Source organism: Triticum dicoccoides, chromosome 1A, assembly GCF_002162155.2.
Source record: "Triticum dicoccoides isolate Atlit2015 ecotype Zavitan chromosome 1A, WEW_v2.0, whole genome shotgun sequence".
In the NCBI taxonomy this organism is placed as follows: Eukaryota; Viridiplantae; Streptophyta; class Magnoliopsida; order Poales; family Poaceae; genus Triticum; species Triticum dicoccoides.
The window spans coordinates 368,977,903-368,996,381 of record NC_041380.1 but is presented as its reverse complement, the minus strand read 5'-3'; positions in this window follow the sequence as shown (position 1 = coordinate 368,996,381).

The window sequence follows — 18,479 nt, the reverse complement described above, 5'->3', positions numbered from 1 at the left end:
TCCAAATGATAATCCAAGAACTAGATACTCAAGATGTCCATAACTGGGAACATGGCTAACCATCATTAGTTTGTACACTCTACAGAGGTTTATGCACTTTTCCCCACAAGACTCAATCTCTTCCGTTGAATTTCTCGCACTACATGATTTTGGAGAAACGGATGACCAAGACACAGTCTTTCCGAAGAGGTCCCCTTAACCGATAGATATGCCTGTACACCTACAATCCCCTACATCTGCTAGCCCATCATGGAAAGGTTTCCCACAACTTACTCAACTATGCCAAAGCCCATAATGGCATGTGGCTGCACACGGAAGTTTCTAGCATGAATAATCTTATGATTCCTTTGAGCCTGGGTGGCAGTCCATAGGAGAATCACACGGTACCCCGGGATTTCCAAAAATACAGACAACACTGGATTCCCCAGGTGCCTCAATCCACCGAGATGTGTATTAAAATTGCCACCTTAAGTTAACCATTAATTAACAACTCACATCTGTCATGAATACACTCAAACCCAAACCACGTCTACGAGCATAGCATAGAAATATAAGCAACATAGAAGTAACTCCCATAGGTTTGATAATAAACAGGTGAATAGGTACTACCTCATCTACTTACCAAAACCCACATATTAATCAGATCCTAATCATGCAATTGTTTGAGGATTGATCTAATGCAATAAAACTGGGTAGTAAAGGGGTATGATCAAAGTGTTACTTGCCTTGCTGATGATCCGTGAAACCTAGAGACTCGTAGTAGCACGCTTCGCACTCCGGGTACTCTATCTCAATCAAACAAGCATACAATAAGCAATCAAGCAAAGATGCACGAGTAAAACTCAAATAAGAAAATCTAACCAGAAATTTCAACTTAAGAACTCTGGTTTGCAAAAAAGAATCAAATCAAACGAAGCAACGAAACTCAAACTGTGAAAGAAACAAGCTTCATTTACTAATATGGACTAAAGTCAAATTTTATAATAGCAAAAACTTGTTTAAGTTGATTAAACAGAAAGAGGGCTTTGAGAAGAAACTCTAGGCGCTTGAATCGCCTGATTCCGATAAACAATCGAAAAGTTAAACTAAAACGAAAATCGGATCAGAAATCGCGATCGAAAATAATCAAGAAAAATCCGAGAAAAAGAAAAACTAACGAACAGACTAACGAACGAACGTTCGCTATCTGCGGCTAAGGGGGAAAACCGTTCATTAAAACGAACGTACGGACGAACGTCCGCTATATAACTAATTCGGAAAAAAAATTAAAACCGATCTAATAAAACACACATCTAGGTTTTTACCGAAAAAACTGAACCGGTCAAAGGAAAACCGGCGGCGGCGGCGGCAAACTCCGGCGACAGCGGCGAGGCGGTGACGCGGCGGGTCGGCGGCGGGGCTGGCACGGTGGCTAGGGTTTCGGTGGGCGGCCTGGTGGGCTGTGGCCTCGGCGGCTTATAAAGCCTCCCCCGGGCGGATATGGCCCAAAGTCGGTTTCTTTTTTTTCTTTTTATAAAAATATTCCTCGCAGAAAGACGAATAAAAGAAATACTAAACGGACTCCAAAAATCCTGAAATAAATGTTCCCCGTCCTCTAAAAATATGCCGGATAAGGTGAACATTTTTTTGGGACTCTAATGCAATTTTGAAAAACACATATTTTTCCTAATTCAAATAAAATTAGCGATAAAAATCCGAATAAAACTCTTATTTGATTTTAACATTAGATCTCCAATATTTCTTTATTTTGAGGAAGTCATTTTATCCTCTCTCTTTTATTTTTATAAAAGAAATACTCGAAGAGAAAATAATTAAAACCAAACGATCCTCTTTTCAAAATTTGAGAAAAACTCAAATATGAAAATAACGAAATCCCCAACTCTCTCCGTAGGTCCTTGAATTGCGTGGAATTTCTAGGATCAAGCCAAAAAACAATAAAATATGATATGCAATGATGACCTAATGTATAACATTCCAAATTGAAAATTTGGGATGTTACAAACCTACCCCCCCTTAAGATGATTCTCGCGCTCGATATTCGGGTTGGCTAGAAAATAGGTGAGGGTGATCCTTCCGTAGGTCTTCCTCTCGTTCCCAGGTGGCTTCATCTTCAGTATGGTGACTCCACTGAACCTTGCAAAAACTTGATAACCTTGCTGCGTGTAACTCGGCTAGCAAACTCGAGAATCTTGACTGGCTTTTCCTCGTAGGTCAAATCGCTATCCAACTGTATCGCTTCCAGTGGCACTGCATCTCTCAGAGGGATATCAGCCATCTCTGCATGGCACTTCTTCAACTGAGTAACGTGGAACACATCGTGAACTCCTGACAATCCTTCGGGCAATTCCAACTTGTAAGCAACTTACGTTCCAAAACTTTGCATGGTCCCACAAAACGTGGTGCTAACTTTCCCTTAACTCCAAAGCGCTTCACTCCTCGAAGTGGTGATACCCGAAGATACACTCTGTCTCCGACTTCGTAAACTATCTCCTTGTGTTTAGAATGCACATAACTCTTTTGCCTGGACTGGGCTACCTTGAGTCTATCACGCTTAACCTTCTCTTCAGACTCTTTAATCAAATCTGGTCCAAACAACTGTCGGTCTGCAACTTCATCCCACAACAACGGTGTCCTGCACCTCCTTCCGTATAATGCTTCGAAAGGGGCCATCTTCAAACTGGCTTGATAGCTGTTGTTGTAAGAGGACTCTGCGTAAGGCAAATTATCGTCCCAACTAGATCCATAGTCTAGCGCACAAGCTCTCAACAGGTCCTCCAAAATCTGATTGACTCTCTCGGTCTGTCCATCTGTCTGCGGGTGAAAAGTTGTACTGAACTCTAGTCTGGTTCCCAAAGTTTCATGCATCTGATTCCAAAACTTTGAGGTAAACTGGGTTCCTCTATCTGATACAATGGTCGTCAGAACTCCATGCAAACATACGATCCTGGTCATGTATATCTTTGCCAACTTAGCACTGGTGTAAGTGGTCTTCACTAGGATGAAATGAGCTACTTTCGTCAAACGATCGACTACAACCCATATCGAGTCATAGCCTGAACGAGTCCTGGGTAATCCCGGGATAAAATCCATACCTAGCTTGTCCCACTTCCATTCGGGTATCGACAATGGTTGTAGCAATCCTGCTGGCTTCTGATGTTCTACCTTCACTCTCTAACATACAGCACAAACTGCTACATACTCCGCAATATCCTTCTTCATTCCGGTCCACCAGAATCTATCCTTCAAATCTAGATACATCTTGGTATTTCCTGGGTGAATCGAATATGGCGAATCATGGGCCTCCTACAAAATCAGCTTCCTAATCTCCTAATCATTTGGTACATATACACAGTCCTCGAACCATAAGGTATCATGCTCAACCTCACGAAATCCTTTAGCCTTTCCTTTGCTCATCCTTTCCTTTATCTCGGCAATCTCCTTGTCCGTCTTCTGAGCTTCTTTGATCTTATCCATCAGAGTAGACTGAATCTCCAATGCTGCTACATAACCTCTCGGAACTATCTCCAAACATAGCTCGCGAAGATTCTCTGCTAACTCCTTAGGTAACTCTCCGGTCATGAGTGTATTGACATGACTCTTGCGGCTCAATGCATCGGCTACTACGTTAGCCTTTCCGGGATGATAATGCAACTTCATATCATAATACTTAATGAGTTCCAACCATCTCCTCTGCCTGAGATTCAACTCCTTCTGCGTGAAGATATACTTCAAACTCTTGTGATCCGTGTATACCTCACAATGGTTTCAGATCAGAAAATGTCTCCAAGTCTTCAACGCATGCACTATGGCTGCTAACTCCAAATCATGCGAAGCATAATTTAACTCATGGGGTTTAAGCTGTCGAGAGGCATATGAAACAACTCTTCCTTCCTGCATAAGCCCTGCTCCAAGTCCTCGACGAGAAGCGTCGCAATACACTTCATAATCCTTGCATTGATCTAACGGGATCAACACTGGTGATGTAACCAAGCGTTTCTTCAACTCCTGAAAACTAGCCTCACATTCCTCGGTTCATTTGAACTTGGTGTCCTTTTTTAACAACTCTGTCATAGGCTTTGCAACCTTCGAGAAATTCTCAATGAACCTCCGGTAGTATCCTGCGAGTCCAAGAAAACCCGGATCTCTCCAACTGACGTGGGTGCCTCCCAATTTGTCACAGTGACTACTTTGGCGGGGTCTACCGCTATTCCTTCTCCGGATATAACATATCCAAGTAATCCAACTTCCTTCACCCAAAACTCACACTTGTTGAACTTGGCGTATAGCTGATGTTCTCTAAGCTTCCCAAGTACTAATCTCAAATGCTCTTTATGCTCCTCTTCATTCTTCGACTAGACCAGAATATCATCAATGAACACTACAACAAACTTATCCAAAAACTCCATAAACACCTTGTTCATCATGTTCATGAAATGGGCAGGTGCGTTAGTCAGGCCAAATGACATAACGGTATACTCATATAGCCCGTACCTCGTGGTAAAAGTTGTCTTTGGTATGTCCTGCTCTCGAATCTTCAGCTGGTGGTACCCTGATCGCAAATCGATCTTGGAAAACACCTTAGCTCCTTGCAGTTGATCAAACAAATCATTGATAATTGGCAGTGGGTACTTGTTCTTGATCGTCACCTCATTCAATCCTCGATAATCAACAACCATCCTCAACGATCCATCCTTCTTCTCCACTAGAAGTACTGTGATCCCCAAGGTGACGAGCTTGGGCGAATATATCCTTTATCCAGTAACTCTTTAATCTGCTTCTTAATTTCCTCTAAATCCTGTGTGGGCATCCTGTACGGTCGCTTAGATATTGGCCCTGTGCCTAGCAAAAGCTCAATCAAAAACTCGATGTCTCTATCTGGTGGCATGCCTAGCAACTCTTCTAGAAATACATCCGAGAAATCCTTCACCACTGGTACTTCCTCCTGTACAACTCCTGATAAGGAATTTACTTGAGTCCTAATCGGCACATGCTGGGATACATACTTGATCCTTCTTCCTTCTAGGGTGGTGAGCAAAATCGACTTACGGGTGCAATCGATGTTTCCTCCATACATCGACAACCAATCCATACCCAGAATCACATCCAAACCTTGCGACTCCAAAATTACCAGATCTGAGGGGAAAACATGCCTACCTATGGTCAATGGCATCTGAAAACATCCTTGGCTTACCATATACTCTGCTCCTGGCGAGCTCACTAACATAGGTGTACTAAGAACTTTGGTGGGCAGCTTATACTTATCCACAAATCCCCTTGATATGTATGAATGCGATGCACCAATATCAAAAAGAATGACTGCAGTAAATGACTTAACCAAAAACTTACCTATTACTGCATCTGGCTGGGCTTCAATCTCCTCCACGTTAACGTGGTTCACTTGTCCCCTTGAAAGCACAAGTGCTCCCTAGGTGGTTTTGATAATTGATGACAACATATCTCTTGTTAGACTAACATTTCTATCTAGCATGTTTCAGATAAGTTCAACAATGGAGTGGCATGGACTAAAGGTTGTGGGAACTCCTTCAAGATGCTAAGGACAAAGGATTGGCTAAAGCTTCAAGCTCAAGACTCTTCATTTTACATTTTAGTGATCCAAGATCACATTGAGTCCATAGGAAAAGCCAATACTATCAAGGAGGGATGAGGTGTTGCTTAATGAGCCTCTTGCTTCATGTGCTTAATGATATGCTCCAAAACCCTCAACTACTTTCCCATATGCACATATGACCTAAACCCTAAGCCAAACTCGGTCCTACCGATTCTTTCTATCCGGCGCCGCCGAGTTTCACTTGTCATAAGCCACTGCCAAACCCTAGCAATTCGGTTCTACCGATAGGGATCTCGGTCTCACCAAGATGGGATTGCAAACTCTCTGTTTCCCTTTCGTAACTTTTCGGTCTCACCGAAAGAGCAAATCGGTCCCACCAAGTTTACCTGACCAACTCTCTGGTTAGCTTATTACCAAACTCGTTCTCACCGAGTTTGTGTAATCGGTCTCACCGAGATTAGGTTATGCCCAAACCATAACCATATCGGTCCTACCGAGTTGCATGTCAGTCCCACCGAAAATCTCTAACGGTCACTAGGTTTACCTTTTCGGTCCGACCGAGTTTGTTGATTCGGTCCCACCGAGATTGGAAAACTGTGTGTAACGGTTGGATTTTGTGTGGAGGCTATATATACCCCTCCACCTCCTCTTCATTCGTAGAGAGAGCCATCAGACTAAGCCTACACTTCCAGCATCCTATTTCTGAGAGAGAACTACCTACTCATGTGTTGAGGCCAAGATATTCCATTCCTACCATATGAATCTTGATCTCTAGCTTTCCCCAAGTTGCTTTCCACTCAAACCTTCTTTCCACCAGATCCAAATCCTATGAGAGAGAGTTGAGTGTTGGGGAGACTATCATTTGAAGCACAAGAGCAAGGAGTTCATTACCTACACACCATTTGTTACTTCTTGGAGAGTGGTGTCTCCTAGATTGGCTAGGTGTTACTTGGGAGCCTCCGACAAGATTGTGGAGTTGAACCAAGGAGTTTGTAAGGGCAAGGAGATCGCCTACTTCGTGAAGATCTACCACTAGTGAGGCAAGTCCTTCGTGGGCGATGGCCATGGTGGGATAGACAAGGTTGCTTCTTCGTGGACCCTTCGTGGGTGGTTGCTTCTTCATGGACCCTTCGTGGGTGGAGCCCTCCGTGGACTCGCGCAACCATTACCCTTCGTGGGTGGAGCCCTCCGTGGACTCGCGCAACCGTTACCCTTCGTGGGTTGAAGTCTCCATCAACGTGGATGTAGGATAGCACCACCTATCCGAACCACGGGAAAAACATCCGTGTCTCCAATTGCGTTTGAATTCTCCAAACCCTTCCCCTTACATTCTTGCAAGTTGCATGCTTTACATTCCGCTGCTCATATACTCTTTGCATGCTTGCTTGATATGTATTGTGTATGTTGAATATTGTGCCTAAAACTCCACTCAAACCAAAAAGGCCTAAAGTTGCAACTTTAGCACTAAGTGTCTAATCACCCCCTCTAGATACATCTACTTCTAGATCCTACAAGTAGTATCAGAGCTTTGGTCTCCATTGCCTTGGTTTAATCACCATTGGAGGAAGATGGATGTGTCTACTTTAGGGAGTCTTAGACATAGAGTGCCTATTCTTGATGGAGAGTATTTTCATGAGTGGAAAAATGAGATGCTTGTAATTTTCAATTAATATCATTTGAACAAGTATATTGCTAGCCCTTGTGCACCTCATATTGATCCTTTGCATCCTACCCTAGATGAAGATATTGACATGATTCGCAATCTTAGAACTATTGAGCTCATCATTAGAGGATTGCCCAAAAATTTGATTGCTAGTTTGCCTACTCTTAATTGTGCCTATACTATATGGAAATTTCTTGAGGAACGATTTCCTGATCATTCCTTGAAAACTTTGGATGAAATTCTCCATAAATCTATTGCCTTGAGTAAGATGAACTCTAGTGATCCTAGTTTTGGTAATTGTCTATTTGAACTTACCAATCTTAAGCATGCTAAAGGAGATGTTGGAATCATTAGTGATATCATATTCGAAGCTATAAGAATTCATAAAAGTGACCACTTTGATGATCATTTATCTAATGAATTACCCTCTCTAGGAAATGATGAGTCACAAGATCATGATGAACATGGATACTATGATGATGATGATGATAGTGACTTTGATCTTGATGATGCAATGAGACATTTTGGTCTTATGGCAAATCTTCGGGGATATGGATCAGGAGGAAAGGAATGGGTTCTTGATAGTGGATGTACTGATCATATGACCGGAGATGAAGAGATGTTTCGTGAGCTTGCTGAAAATGACGGCCCTCGAAAATATGTCACCTTTGGTGATAATTCAAAGGGTAAAGTGGTTGGCCTTGGTAAGGTGGCCATCTCACATGATAGTTCCATTCAAAATGTCATGCTCGTTGAATCTCTCGGCTACAACTTACTTTCAGTATCTAGACTTGCTGATTTCGGTTTGAATGTCCTATTTACTGAGGTAGATTGCCAAGTATTTCGTCGAGAAAATCATAAAATGGTCTTTACCGGTATGCATAGAGGTGATCTTTACATTGTCGATTTCTCTAAAAAGGCACAACCTAAAACTTGCTTTGTTGCTAAATCCTCAAAAGGTTGGTTGTGGCATAGACGACTAGGTCATGTTGGCATGAGAAACCTTGACAAGCTTATTAAAGGAAATCATATCCTTGGAGTTAACGATGTCATATTTGATAAGGATAGACTTTGCAGTGCTTGTCAAGCAGGTAAACAGGTTGGAGGAAGGCATCCCGTGAAGAACATCATGACCACAAGAAGGCCACTCGAGCTACTTCATATGGATCTTTTTGGTCCCAACGCCTACAAGAGTCTCGGTGGAAATTCTTTTGGTCTAGTTATAGTTGATGATTTTTCAAGATTTACGTGGGTGTTCTTTCTTAATGACAAGTCGCAGGTCCAGAAGATCTTCAGAAACTTTGCTAGGAAGGCCCAAAATCAGCTTGACGTGAAGATCAAGAAGGTTCGGAGTGACAACGGAACGGAGTTCAAGAACACAAATGTGGACACCTTTCTTGACGAAGAAGGGATTTCACACGAGTTCTCGGCTACGCACACACCTCAACAAAATGGAGTTGTTGAGAGGAAGAACCGGACGCTCATCGAAATGGCAAGAACGATGCTTGATGAATACAAGACGCCGAAGCACTTTTGGGTAGAAGCGGTTGAGACAGCTTGTCACGCAACAAATCGCTTATATCTTCACAAGCTACTCGGCAAGACGGCATACGAGCTTCTCACCGGTAACAAACCCCAAGTTGGATACTTTCGAGTATTCAGCTCAAAGTGCTACATTCTTGATAAGCATCGTCGTTCAAAGTTTTCTCCTAAATCTCAAGAAGGTTTTCTACTTGGTTATGGCTCAAACTCTCACACTTACCGTGTCTACAACAATTTCACCCGAAAGGTTGAAGAGACGGTAGATGTGAAGTTTGATGAATCTAATGGCTCGCAAGTAGAGCAATTGCCAATTGATGTAGGAGATAAAGACCCTTCAGAAGCAATCCAAGACTTGTCCATTGGCAAAATTCGTCCAACGGAGGTGAAGGAGAGTACTTCATCCGTCCAAGTGGAAGCTTCTACTTCACGACAAGGTGAACCAAGAATCGACACGGAAGCATCCACAAGTGGGACACACCAAGATGAAGAAGACAAGGAAATGCATCAAGACGAACATCAACAACCTCTTTCTCCACCACGACAAGAGAACGACGATGTCAACAATGAAGAAGGCCAAGAAGAAGAACAAGATGAAGAAGATGTTCAACGAAGACCTAAGCAAAAGCTCTCACGAGTTCGAGCAAGAATTGCGAAAGATCATCCCGTCGAGCAAATCCTCAATGATATACAAACCGGGAGAATCACTCGCTCAAAAACTCGTTTAGCTAACTTTTGTGAAAACTATTCATTCATCTCTAGCATTGAACCTATGAAGGTTGAAGAAGCATTGGAAGATCCAGATTGGATAAATGCTATGCATGAAGAGCTACACAATTTTGAGATAAACCAAGTTTGGACATTGGTTGAGAAGCCCGACAACAACCACAACCTCATTGGTACCAAATGGGTGTTTCGCAACAAGCAAGATGAAGATGGACAAGTGGTTCGCAACAAAGCACGTCTCGTCGCCCAAGGGTACACACAAGTTGAAGGTATGGACTATGGTGAGACATATGCTCCCGTTGCTAGACTTGAGTCCATTCGCATCTTACTTGCCTATGCTAATCACCATAATATCACCTTGTACCAAATGGACATTAAAAGTTCTTTTCTAAATGGTGAAATAGAGGAGGAAGTTTATGTCAGGCAACCTCCCAGTTTTATCAATCCTAAGAAACCAAATCATGTTTACAAACTTCACAAAGCTCTTTATGGTCTTAAACAAGCTCCTAGAGCATGGTATAAATGCTTGACCAAGTTCCTTATTACAAGTGGTTTTGAAATTGGTAAAATTGATTCTACTCTTTTTACTAAAAGGGTTAATGGAGAACTATTTGTATGCCAAATTTATGTCAATGATATCATATTTGGTTTAACTAACCCTCTCTTTAGTGAAAAGTTTGGAAAGCTAATGTCAGAGAAGTTTGAGATGTCTATGATGAGTGAACTCAAATTCTTTCTCGGTTTGCAAATCAAGCAAACTAAGGAAGGTACATTTGTCTCTCAAACGAAGTACACCAAGGACTTATTCAAGAAGTTCAATATGCAAGAATGCAAAGGTATGTCTACACCCATGCCTACTAGTGGACATAATGATTTGACCAAAGATGGTGAACCGGTTGATCAAAAGGTTTATCGCTCTATGATTGGTTCATTGTTATACCTATGTGCTTCACGTCCCGATATTATGCTAAGTGTGTGCATGTGTGCACGATATCAAGCTGCTCCTAAAGAATGTCATCTTAAGGCTGTGAAAAGGATAGTGAGATATTTAATTCATACACCAAATTTTGGCATTTGGTATCCTAAGAGGTCTTCTTTTGATCTTGTTGGCTATTCCGACTCGGATTATGCCGGAGACAAGGTTGATAGAAAGTCCACTTCGGGTACTTGTCAATTTCTTGGTAGATCTCTTGTGTCTTGGTCTTCCAAGAAACCAAACTCGGTATCCTTATCCACCGCTGAAGCGGAATAGATTGCCGCTGGTTCATGTTGTGCTCAATTACTTTGGATGACCCAAACTCTTAAAGATTATGGGATTTATGTGAAACATGTTCCATTGCTTTGTGACAATGAAAGTGCTATCAAAATTGGTCATAATCCTGTACAACATTCTCGAACTAAGCATATTGAAGTTCGTCATCATTTCATTCGAGATCATGTTGCTAAGGGTGACATTAATCTTAAGCACGTTCGCACCGATAAGCAATTAGCGGATATATTTACTAAACCTCTTGATGAGAAAGTATTTTGCAGGTTGAGAGGTGAATTGAACATCATTGATGCTTCAAACTTGGAGTAGAAACTCCATTGGATACATGCAAGACATGAGATTATGACTAATCCATGATATATCTCTTATGATGACTATCTTATGTCTTGGATATATTTGTACCTTGCATGTTGTCTAACCCATGTAGGTGCTTGGTTGAATCTAATTCCATGAGATTGCGACTCACTCACATCTTGAGCAATCTCTACATCATCAAGTCTCTACACAATGGCGGTTGAAGACAAGGAAGCACAAAACCATTCAAACATATCCTTTGACAAATTCTATGTTGAGCTTCATGATTGTCATTTTTGGATACACAAGTGCTCTTCCTTGCAAGAACTAACCCATGTAGGTAGATGAACTCAAACTCCAAGTGGTACTCTCAACTCTTGATGAGCTACATCAACCTTAAGCACCCACACAAGTTCAACTACATGAGCAAGAACCACACCACCACCCAAGGTATGTTACTCCATCTTAGAGAAGCTTTACTCCAAGACATGAGTCAAAGCAACTCAATAAGATGTGAATACATCAAGATGCTTAAACGAAAAATGGTAACCCCATTTTGAGCTTAAACGATGAGTATGACCTATGATCAAGTGTTCTCACTTGACTCCTAAGTCAATATACTCTAACATAGGTGACTATGTCACCGCCCAACTCTAGATGAAGTTCTCTTGTGTTCTTTTTGTGTGTATCTCATGCATGTTTAGTTTCTTTCTCTTTTTCAAAAACTAAAAACAAAAAAAACTCCATCTAGATTTTTTCAGTCTCTCCTCTTTTCTTTCTGTTTATGTTCTGCATTTTTTGCATTTAATTCCTTGCAAATCCTTCAGGTAATTCATTGCAAATCTTTGTGAGATCCTACATGTCTAGTGAGCTGAGGTGACAAGTGTTTTTCTCTGTGTGAACTCGGTTTCACCGACTTGTAATTTTTGGCCCAACCGAATCTTTTCGGTGCCACCGAAACATACCACTCGGTGCCACCGACTTCGCAACAGGAAAAACAGTTTGCCACTTGTTCTATATTTCTTCTGATCCAGCTCTACTCAATGAATCTTGTCCTCTACAAGCATCACAGTTTTATCCATTGCTTTGTGCTGAGTCTCAAGGACCAAACCTATACGACGGATTCCAGAAAGCCCTTCTTGGAAATTGATGTCAAAGGGGAAGAGAGCGATCACATCAAAGCTTGTAGGAGAGAGAGATCACATCAAGGGAGAGAAAAAGTCTCAAGGACCAAACCTACAAGAGAGAAAGTATTAAGGGGGAGAGAGAGACTTCCAGGGGGAGAGAATACTCAAGGATCCCAGATGTCCCAGATGCTTGATGCTTGATGTTCAAGAGGAGAGATGTCACATGTCTTTTTAGGGGGAAAGACATGTTCATTTGTATCTTTCAGCTCTGATTTGCTGTTCCTTATCTTCTCCCAATATCCCATGTAAGATTCTGGGGGAGCAAGACACCTAAGGGAAAGAAATCAGTCAAATTCATTGCATATCTTTATTCTTGGGGACATGTTGAATCCAATGTGGTACCTTGTACTCACTCTCTACATGTCATCCCAGTCTTGGTATTCTTGTGGTTTCTTTTGTTTGCTCTGGCTAGTGGATGTACCTGTGTTATCTAACTTTGTTTGTGCAGGTTCATTCCATCCTAAGCCAACTCAAGACCACAAGGTAAGTATATGCATCAAAATCATGAGTATGAGGAGTTCTTGCTTATGTACATACTGTTTGCAAGAAGGACTCATGAGCATGAAGGTATTTTCCTTGATAATCTTTTGCTCTGATGCATATGGCCAAGATACATGTAACACATTGCCTACTCTGTCATGGTTATGCTCTCACATGCCTCTATATTTCATATTTACATGAGTGCATACATGTAGGGGGAGCCTATGCTTGTTACATGTCCTTCCAAAGCTTTACTTGTTGTTCTTTATATCTTTATCTAAAGCTTTGATGTATGTTGCCATCAATTACCAAAAAGGGGGAGATTTAAAGCACAAGTGCTCCCTAGGTGGTTTTGATAATTGATGACAACATATCTCTTGTTAGACTAACATTTCTATCTAGCATGTTTCAGATAAGTTCAACAATGGAGTGGCATGGACTAAAGGTTGTGGGAACTCCTTCAAGATGCTAAGGACAAAGGATTGGCTAAAGCTTCAAGCTCAAGACTCTTCATTTTACATTTTAGTGATCCAAGATCACATTGAGTCCATAGGAAAAGCCAATACTATCAAGGAGGGATGAGGTGTTGCTTAATGAGCCTCTTGCTTCATGTGCTTAATGATATGCTCCAAAACCCTCAACTACTTTCCCATATCCACATATGACCTAAACCCTAAGCCAAACTCGGTCCTACCGATTCTTTCTATCCGGCGCCACCGAGTTTCACTTGTCATAAGCCACTACCAAACCCTAGCAATTCGGTTCTACCAATAGGGATCTCGGTCTCACCAAGATGGGATTGCAAACTCTCTGTTTCCCTTTCATAACTTTTCGGTCTCACCGAAAGAGCGAATCGGTCCCACCGAGATTGTAGTGTAAACTCTATGTTTCCTTTTTGTAACTTTTCGGTCTCACCGAAAGAGCAAATCGGTCCCACCGAGTTTACCTGACCAACTCTCTGGTTAGCTTATTACCAAACTCGGTCTCACCGAGTTTGTGTAATCGGTCTCACCGAGATTACATTATGCCCAAACCCTAACCATATCGGTCCTACCGAGTTGCATGTCAGTCCCACCGAAAATCTCTAACGGTCACTAGGTTTACCTTTTCGGTCCGACCGAGTTTGTTGATTCGGTCCCACCGAGATTGGAAAACTGTGTGTAACAGTTGGATTTTGTGTGGAGGCTATATATACCCCTCCACCTCCTCTTCATTCGTAGAGAGAGCCATCAGACTAAGCCTACACTTCCAGCATCCTATTTCTGAGAGAGAACTACCTACTCATGTGTTGAGGCCAAGATATTCCATTCCTACCATATGAATCTTGATCTCTAGCTTTCTCCAAGTTGCTTTCCACTCAAACCTTCTTTCCACCAGATCCAAATCCTATGAGAGAGAGTTGAGTGTTGGGGAGACTATCATTTGAAGCACAAGAGCAAGGAGTTCATTACCTACACACCATTTGTTACTTCTTGGAGAGTGGTGTCTCCTAGATTGGCTAGGTGTTACTTGGGAGCCTCCGACAAGATTGTGGAGTCGAACAAGGAGTTTGTAAGGGCAAGGAGATCGCCTACTTCGTGAAGATCTACCGCTAGTGAGGCAAGTCCTTCGTGGGTGATGGCCATGGTGGGATAGACAAGGTTGCTTCTTCGTGGACCCTTCGTGGGTGGTTGCTTCTTCATGGACCCTTCATGGGTGGAGCCCTCCGTGGACTCGCGCAACCATTACCCTTCGTGGGTGGAGCCCTCCGTGGACTCGCGCAATCGTTACCCTTCATGGGTTGAAGTCTCCATCAACGTGGATGTAGGATAGCACCACCTATCCGAACCACGGGAAAAACATCCGTGTCTCCAATTGCGTTTGAATTCTCCAAACCCTTCCCCTTACATTCTTGCAAGTTGCATGCTTTACATTCCGCTGCTCATATACTCTTTGCATGCTTGCTTGATATGTATTGTGTATGTTGAAATTGTGCCTAAAACTCCACTCAAACGAAAAAGGCCTAAACATTGCAACTTTAGCACTAAGTGTCTAATCACCCCCCCTCTAGACACATCTACTTCTAGATCCTACACCCCTGTTGAAAGGGTTGGGCTTCTTTCCAGAACTTCCATTCCCGTTTCCATTCTTAGCTTCAGGACATTCATTGGCGTAATGTCCAGTCTTCTGGCACTTGTAGCAGGTAACATGGTTTAGATCTTTCTTGGCGGGTGTTGCTAGGTGGGAACGGTTCTGTCCGTTGCTTCCTCCATTACCATTCCCGTTCTTGAAGCCACTATGGTTGTGTGAACTCCCTCTAGTGTGATTGTGACCTCCATGGTTATGCTCTAGGGGTCCTCCTGAGTTCGGGGTGAAACGGGGTCTCTGCTAAGCTCCAGAATTATACTTCCCTTGTCCATACTTCCTCTTGCAGTTGTCAATCTACTGCTGCTTCCCTTCAATCATGAGAGCTCTTTGTACCAACTGTTGGTAGTTATTAAAGGCTGCTACCATAAACTGCATGCTCAGCTCATCATTTAGTCCTTCCAGAAACTTCTCCTGTTTAGCTGCATCCGTAGCAACATCATCTGGGGCATAACGTGCTAGCTTGCTAAAGTCATCCACAAACTGGCCAACGGTGCGTCCTCCTTGGCGTAAGTTGCGGAACTCATGCTTCTTCATGGCCATAGCTCCTGCTGATACATGGGCAGTGCGAAAAGCCTGCTGGAACCGGTCCCATGTAACATTGGCTATAGGATAGGTGACAGTGTAATTCTCCCATCATGAGGCTGCTAGTCCATCCAATTGGTGCGCGGCAAAACGCACCTTCTCAACATCTGTGCATCCTGCAGTGGTTAACTCCCTTCCAATCCTACGGAGCCAATCATCTGCCATTATCGGCCCGGTGCTACTGGAAAACACCGGCGGCTGCAACCTCAGAAAATGGGCTAAGTTGTTAACTAGGGGTGGTGGTGGTGGGTTGTTGTTGTTGTTGTTGTTGTTGTTGTTGTTGTTGTTGTTGTTGTTGTTGCCTTGGTTCTGAACTAACAACTGCATCAAAGTATTCTGCTGCTGGATCAACTGAGTGAGCTCCGGTGGAAAGGTAAATCCAGGGTCATGTCTCGGAGGCATTTGAGGGTTTAGAGGGAAGAGAATAGAATAGAATGAGGTCTAGTGAGAAAACACTACCCATATGCACATGAGACAAACACAATCATATCACTCAATCAATCAAGCAAGGGCATACAATCGGTCTAGAACTATCATTACAAAAGTGCTTGGACTATACTATATACAGGGTGGAATACTACTAGTGATATGGTGGTCGACTAGAAGAATTGATTGGTGGAAGACTCGATAATATCCGCTCCAGCTTCATCAACATATCCATCATCGCTATCGTCGGGGTCCGAGTCGGTGTCGTCGATGATGATGTAGTTCTCCGGGCAAGTGGAATCGTCGTCTTCTCCTCCTGGCGCGGGGTCTCCCATGAATACTCCTAGCTTCCTTGTCAGACCATCATTCATCTCTACTAGTATCGCCATTCCTCCTCGTATCCATCGCGTGTAGACTTGAGTTCTTCCTCTAGTTCCGTGATCCTGGTCATCGCCTTCTTCAGATCTATCATGCCTGCGCACATCTGGTTCTCCTGGAGACGAATGTGCTGGTTTAACTCTTGGATGAAAGCTGCAATGGATCTATCCTTCCTGGTGTTAATCATCTCCCATTTCTCATCTCGGCGCCCACAAATCTGGTAGATAGTATCATTGAGATCCTTGTGGTAAACTTCTCCAATGCGTCCCATGGTGATTTGGGCTGCCATACTCTTTCCTAGACTCCAGGTTGGTGCATCAAAGGAAAACTCTATGGGCTCAGTGACTGGCGTATATGTCCTTCCTGGAACTTGAACTTGAATCATCCAGCGCTCCTCTTCTGGTAAAGTGGCGTTGTACGTCCCGGTGATGCTTGGTATTTCCGATGTTCAGGTACCTAGTGACTTCCTTCAAGTGTCGTCCAAAGGGTGTTTCTTCATCCAGTTGTGCAAACTTGTTCCTTGCGTCCGCCATCCTAAAGAGTAGAAAATGGAGAGGAGTCAGAAATGAGAAGAGAGTAGTGATCTAGGGCTTTAACTTAGTGGTCGTGTCCTACAGTCAGCGTGTGCTCTGATACCATCTTGTAGCGACCAGACCTCAAACAGTCTGATCTCTGCGCATCAGTGTCATCCCTGGATCAGTAATGCTGACATGCACAGTACTTGAGGATTTATAACATAGTAGCAATCACACACTTATTTCATCGAATGTCTCAAAAGAGAACTTATTACAATAAATATGGCTTAAGGCCATCTAATACGATAACAACGGAAGGCTTGGAAGATAAAGTGAGTCCATCAACTCCAACGGCATCACTGAGTGAAAGACCACAACCTAAGGCTCCTTACTCATCGTCTGAAAAGTCTGCAACATGATATGTTACATCCCAAAATGGGTCAGCACATGGAATATGCTGGCAATGTAACACAAGAGAGTAATGTACAGAATAATGCTATCTCTACATGCATATATGGCTGGTGGAGGTTGTATGATTAATATGTTTTGTGGAAAGCCAATTTTTCCCTACTGCAAAGGAATACATTTTATTTAACTACAAAGTTTGTTGGAAAACATTGAGAATGGTAAACCCCATCTCAATCCCAATTAAAAAGGTAATTAATAACCCAACCAAATTTATATTAAGAGTGATGAGATCCAAATGATAATCCAAGAACTAGATACTCAAGATGTCCATAACCGAGGACACGGCTAACCATGATTAGTTTGTACACTCTAGAGAGGTTTGTGCACTTTTCCCCACAAGACTCGATCTCCTCCGTTGAATTTCTCGCACTACATGATGTTTGAGAAACGGATGACCAAGACACGGTCTTTCCGAAGAGGCCCCCTTAACTGATAGATAGGCCTGTACACCTACAATCCCCAACATCTGCTAGCCCATCATGGAAAGGTTTCCCGCAACTTACTCAACTATGCCAGAGCCCATAATGGCATGTGGCTGCACACGAAAGTTTCTAGCTTGAATAATATTATGATGTCTTTGAGCCTGGGTGGCAGTCCATAGGAGAATCACACGGTACCCCGGGATTTCCAAAAATACAGACAACACTGGATTCCCCAGGTGCCTCAATCCACCCAGATGTGTATTAAAGTTGCCACCTTAAGTTAACCATTAATTAACGATTTCATCTGTCATGAATACACTCAAACCCAAACCACGTCTACGAGCATAGCATAGCAATATAAGCAACGTAGAAGTAACTCCCATAGGTTTGATAATAAATAGGTGAATAGGTACTACCTCGTCTACTTCCCAAAACCCACATATTAATCAGATCCTAATCATGCAATTGTTTGAGGATTGATCTAATGCAATAAAACTGGGTAGTAAAGGGGTATGATCAAAGTGTTACCTGCCTTGCCGATGATCCGTGAAACCTAGAGACTCGTAGTAGCACACTTCGCACTCCGGGTACTCTATCGCAATCAAACAAGCATACAATAAGCAGTCAAGCAAAGATGCATGAGTAAAACTCAAATAAGAAAATATAACCAGATAGTTCAACTTAAGAACTCCGGTTTGCAAAAAAGAATCAAATCAAACGAAGCAATGAAACTCAAACTGCGAAAGAAACAAGCTTTGTTTACTAATCTGGACTAAAGTCAAATTTTACAATAGCAAAAACTTGTTTAAGTTGATTAAACAGAAAGAGGGCTT